The sequence below is a fragment of the Vulpes vulpes genome, chromosome 5 (assembly GCF_048418805.1).
Source record: "Vulpes vulpes isolate BD-2025 chromosome 5, VulVul3, whole genome shotgun sequence".
Taxonomy (NCBI): Eukaryota; Metazoa; Chordata; class Mammalia; order Carnivora; family Canidae; genus Vulpes; species Vulpes vulpes.
The window spans coordinates 134,501,950-134,508,112 of record NC_132784.1 but is presented as its reverse complement, the minus strand read 5'-3'; positions in this window follow the sequence as shown (position 1 = coordinate 134,508,112).

Sequence of the window (6,163 nt, the reverse complement as noted above, 5' to 3'; positions counted from 1 at the left end):
GCTCAACCTCAAGGTGAGAAAAGGCTGCGCGTGTTCTACCTGCATATTCATCAGTCTCTCGGGCCAGAGAGGCCCCGTTGTTTTATTAGTCTGCTCCGTTGAGCAGTTGAGCGCACGCAGGGTTGGCTTGGAGGTAGCCCAGGGCTACTTGGCAGGTGAGGAAGCTTCGGTTTTCCTTTCTGTCCAACAAAACAAAAAAGTCCACCGTCTGGGTTCCGCCAACCCATATGGATTTTTCGATAACAAAGGCACTTTTGAGTCAACTTCAAAAGCATAAGCTTAGGCTAACTCTACCAAGTCTAAAATTAGGAGGTAGAAAGACCACCTGCACTTCTCCCCGCAGTAAGTGTGGTCTGACATCATAAATGGACTAGGAACCTACCTTCCCTCGTCGTCATCGCAGGGGCTCATCTGCGCTGTGCCACTCACTGCTGGGTGCGACTTTAGGTAAATTCTGTATCCCCCCTCCGGTGCCCCCGCCCTTCCCTCGAAGAGGTTGGACCAGACTCCCCAAGGGCCTCCCCTCTGAGGCCAAGGTCAGGCCGTCTACCTGTAATAAAAGAAACGCATGCAGATACCTATTTGAGGCGAGTTCGACGTACAGAAGAAACTTGAATCCAGAAGTTACCTGCCTCCACGTCTTGGGGGTTCACCAAGCATCTGTTCCATGGGGGACCCAGGCCTGTGTCTTTACACACCCAGCCAAGGTCAGGACTTCGGGAACATTGCTCCTATTTAACAGATGGAGAAATCTCAAGGACAATAACTTTCTTAATAATACGCTTATTAGTTCCACCCAGGCTGGAGGGCAGCACTAGGATTTTTTTTTTTTTTTTTTTTTTTTTTTTTTTTTTTTTAGCACTAGGATTTTAACCGAGGCCTGCTCCAAAGGCCACGCTCGTTAAGCAATAGGTCCTGGGGGTCTCGGTGTGGGGGGAACCAGTACAGAAACGGTATGTGCTTTTCATGTGGCATGTGCTGAAGTGTCCCCACCCTGTGTGCCTGCCGGATGTGTGCACTCCCCCCGTGCGTGCTTCTCCCCCTTTATCGCTGCCTTGAGGACTGGGGAGAAGGGAGATTGAGGGCTTTCCTGGAAGACGTTCTACGTATCTGTAATGAGTGGGGCACAGAGGGCGTGAAGATGCTATTTTGTTTGCTTTGTGTTTTCTGGGGGAAAAAAAAAAAAAGGAAACGCACTTGAATTACACCTGAGCAAACAGTTCCTTGGCAGCTGAGAGTTTCAAATTAGGCACCAGTGTGATGTTTACAAGTTCATACAAACTAAACACCAGGCAGCCTAAAAATGTGCAATGATTCCATGGCCATGTGCTTTATCATTTTTAAAAGACTCAACCTGGGGAAAATTGGACCTTTTAATATAGTAGCACAGAGGCGATCCCTGGGTCTCCAGCGGTTTGGTGCCTGCCTTCGGCCCAGGGCCTGATCCTGGAGACCCCAGATTGAATCCCGGGCTCCCTGCATGGAGCCTGCTTCTCCCTCTGCCTGTGTCTCTGCCTCTCTCTCTCTCTGTGTCTCTTATGAATAGATAAAATCTTTAAAAATATATACAGTAGTACAAGTGTTTTCTCACTGATTCTCAGTAAATATTTTATTTTTTCAGTAAATATTTCATAGAATGCCCGCAGGGTCTGTTCCCGAAGGTTAGGAAGCCATAAGCCATATGGGGACCCCAATGTTAGATGCAGGATAATATAAAATGAGATTCTCTTCCTATACGTGGGGAAGAGGTACAAGTGGAAAGAGCGCAGAGCTATTTGCAGGTGGGGAAGCGACTGCATCGGTCTTTCAGGCCATCTCCAACTTCCATCCCCAAGTTCCGCAAACTGAGTGTCAGAGGGAGAAAAATAACCCTCCCCCGCCCCCCCCCCCCCCCCCCCACCTCTTCGGGCTCATCCGAGGTCCGGAGGAGCCGCGCGGAGGCAGAGGCGAGAGGCAGACGGGGGAGGCCCCGGGCCAAGCGCCTGGGCGGACGCTCTCAGCCGCGCGGTGCTAGACGCAGTCCCGGTGCCCGCCGCGCCCTGGAACCCGGCGGAGTCTCCGCGGCTTCGGGGAGGCGGAGCGTGGGGCGAGGTGACCGCAGCGCCCGGTGGCCGCGTCCTGCAGACGAGGGAGCTGCCCAGGCCCGGGCCGCGCCGCGCTGGCTGGTGTGTCCGGGAGGCCTCCAGCTGCAGGGGGCGGGGTGCGGGGAGCTGAGAGCTGGGTGCGGGGAGCGGGGTGCGGGGAGCGGGGTGCAGGGGAGCGGGGTGCGGAGAGCTGGGTGCGGGGAGCGGGGTGCAGGGGAGCGGGGTGCGGAGAGCTGGGTGCGGGGAGCGGGGTGCAGGGGAGCGGGGTGCGGAGAGCTGGGTGCGGGGTGCGGGGAGCGGGGTGCAGGGGAGCGGGGAGCTGAGAGCTGGGTGCGGGGAGCGGGGTGCGGGGAGCGGGGAGCGGGGTGCGGGGAGCGGGGAGCGGGATGCGGGTGCGGAGAGCTGGGTGCGGGGAGCAGGGTGCGGGGAGCGGGGTGCAGGGGAGCGGGGAGCTGAGAGCTGGGTGCGGGGAGCGGGGTGCAGGGAGCGGGGAGCGGGATGCGGGTGCGGAGAGCTGGGTGCGGGGAGCAGGGTGCGGGGAGCGGGGTGCAGGGGAGCGGGGAGCTGAGAGCTGGGTGCGGGGAGCGGGGTGCGGGGAGCGGGGTGCGGGGAGCGGGGAGCGGGATGCGGAGAGCGGGGAGTGGGGTGCGGGGTTCAGGGAGTGGGGTGCGGGGAGCGATGGGGAGCGGGGTGCTGCCCGGGCGCGGGACCAGGCCACGCGCGACCCACGTGGCTGTGAGTGAAGGGACACTCGCGGGCCGAGGGGAGGGACCGGCCCTGGGGGTTTCCACGCACCCCCCCCCATTTGCCTGTCTGTTCTGTGACCTTCGCGACCTCGGTCCCGCCGCCATCCCTCTTGGTCTCTTTCCCTAAAAGGCCCTGTGCTGGCGACGGAGGGGAGCAGCGGCGGGGACACCCCTGGGCCCCAATCCTGAGCCAGCAGTCGGGTGTCCTGGTTACACGGGGGGGGGGGGGGGGGGGGGGGCATCCCGGGAGCGGCTGCGAGCTGGGCTCAGGTGGGTCCCGAGATCCCCGCCACACCGCACCCAGACGCCCTGCTCCGCGGGTGACCGCCCGGGCAGCGGACCCGGACCCTACCCCCCCACACACACCCCACACTCCCCCCGCAGCCCCCGCTGCCGCCCTGCTCCGCCCTTGCACACGCGCGTGGAAGCCGAGGCTTCTCCAGCTCACGACTCCGCGTGTGGCCGCCCCAGGCCGGGAGCAGTGTCCTGGGGGCCAGGGCAGGGGACACCCGCGGGCGGCGGGCAGCAGCAGGACGGGCCTCAGGACGCAGGGGAGCAGCCCGGGCGGAGCCGCCACCTTCCTGCTCTGTCTGCGCTTCTCGAACACATCCTCGTCCTGATGTTGGGGAAAAGTAACCCAGAAGAAAGACGAAGGAAAAGAAGAGCCAGCCGCGCCCTTGACAAGGTCGCCCCCGCGGACCCAGGGCCCTTGGGTTTGGCGCCCTCGTGAGGAGCGCCCGGCTGCTGCCAAGGCAAGGATGGCTGGAGCGGCAAGGATGGCTGGAGCGGCAAGGATGGCTCGAGCGGCGTGGTCTCCGCAGAGGAAACCCTCCCGGCTTTGCAGTCAGCAGCCTGTGGACGGAAGCTCTCCAGGCCTGCACGAGCTGAAATTCGATATAAGTATTGACGGAGTTCCCGAAATCAAAAGGCTGCATTACAAACTCATTCCGTTCCAGGCAAAGGTCAGATCGAGGCTGAAGGTCGAAAAGTGCTGTTACAAACCCAAATCCCACTGTCCGGACTCTGAGAAAGGGTCTAACCTGAGTTGCTTTTTTTATTTTTAATTTTATTTATTTATTCATGAGAGACACAGAGAGAGAGGCAAAGGGAGAAGCAGGCTCCATGCAGGGAGCCCATGGCAGGACTCGATCCCGGGACTCCAGGATCAGGCCCTGGGCCAAAGATGGCACTAAACTCCTGAGCCACCCGGGCTGCCCTCTTCTTTTTCATCAGAATGACACACACATGTTTTCTAAAAATCAAATAATGTGGAGACGCTGGAAAGGAAAAGCACCTGTCCCCTGCCTGCCCCCACACCTTCCATCCTGTTCTCCACAGGTGGTCACCTTTAATCTTCCTGATCCAGCTCTTCTGTGGCTGTCTCTGAAATTCTCAATAACAAGCTCAGGGAGCTATTTCTGGATTTATCAGCTTTATATATTATCCTTGAATTTTGTTATGCAAAGCGATGGTTTAGTTTGCTTACACCCCAATATCTTTTTCTCTCACACACTCCCCTACTACATGCATATTATGTGGGTATGAAGTACATGTTCATGACCTTTTCAATTCATCTACTTATTATCTTTTTGACTTTAAATCATATCCTTACCGCTCTGTTTCTTTCTCCATTAATATAGACTGGATAGAATTCTCTCTTTTTAATATATATATAATTTTTTAAATTATTTATTTATTTGTGAGAGACTCAGAGAGAGAGAGAGAGAGAGAGAGGCAGAGACCTAGGCAGAGGAGAAGCCGACTCCCTGCAGGAAGCCCAACATGGGACTTGATCTCAGGACTCCAGGATCACGCCTTGAGCGGAAGGCAGACGCTCAACCGCTGAGCCACCCAGGCATCCCTAGTTCTCTCTTTTTAAAATATAGTCACCACTGTTCATTTATTCATCAAAATCAAATGGGAGATGAGTATCAAACTACTGAGCAAACCCCTTTTCTGCTCGGATTCCTAGCCGTTGGAGATAGTAAGCAGTGGGCTGGACATCAAGTCTACTGAAAAATGTAGATTGTCTTGATGGTGTGAGCTTTGGTGATCCATATACCTGGACTAGCCACTTATGGCCGAGCTCTTTTATGGGATCCTCTGGGCATCTTCCAAGTATCTCAGGCCTGCACTTCTGAGGTCGCACGTGTGTACTCCTGGAGCCCTGCTCGTCCTACATCAGTTAGAACACACTGCTTTCTCAGACTCAGAATCATTGCCTTCTATCAACCTTCTTCAGAGCTTTCTAGAATAGGACCCACTATTTCCTGGATCCCACAGCTTTTTCTTTTTTACTTGATCCTGATATTTGCTTGAGAACAGTTTTCCAGGATAGAAACAGAGGAGTAAAGATGGATTTACAGTGGTGTTAATGAAGCATAAAAGCTTTAAGGCCCTCCCCATAGCATGAGCTTCTTCCAAAGCCCTGGGAATGAAGGGCCTTTGCTTTTGGAGCATGATTGTGTGCTTTTATAAAATCTGCAAAAATAAGATAGCGTAACAGCAATTGTTTAGGACAACCTCTCTCTCCTACTTATCCTCTGTCATGCGCATCTTGCTAGACGATGATGCAATGGTCTAGAAGTATGTTGAAATTTGGCTAAGGGGCAGCTGAGTCAGGGATACACTGAGTTTTGGTATAAGAGTCATGGCTACTTCTGAGTACCTGCTAAATCAGAGAAGAAATGGCTTCCAGAAAACTCTTCTCTCTGTGTCTCCTCCCCTCCATTAGGCTTACCAACTCAGGGCCTGAGGTCATATCTAAATATGAACACATTAGTTTCCTTTTATAAAAAAAAAAAAGTTTTTATTTGAGAGAGAGTGAGAGAGAGCACAAGTGGGTGGGGAGGGATAAACAGACTCCCCAGTGTGTGGGAGCCCCGCATGGGGCTTGACCTCAGGACCCCCAGGATCATGACCTGAGACAAAGGCAGATGCTTACTTAACACCTGAGCCAGCCAGGCGCCCCTAAACACATTAGTTTCCTATACTATCAATAAGAAATAACAAATTTTGGTCAACCATAGTACAGAAAAGACTGAATATTTCTATTGTCTCTATAAAAACGCAAAACTGTCTTATGAAGAAGCAACCAAATATTACAAACCTAAAATCCAGAAAAATTTTTATTTACTGACTCAGTATTTAATATTTATTTTTAATTTTTATTTAAAATATTTTATTCATGAGAGACACACAGGCAGAGGGAGAAGTAGGCTTCTGCAGGAAGCCTGATGCAAGACTCAATCCCAGGACCCCGAGATCACGACCTGAGCCAAAGGAAGACACTCAACCATTGAGCCACCCAGGCGCCCTCAATATTTAATATTT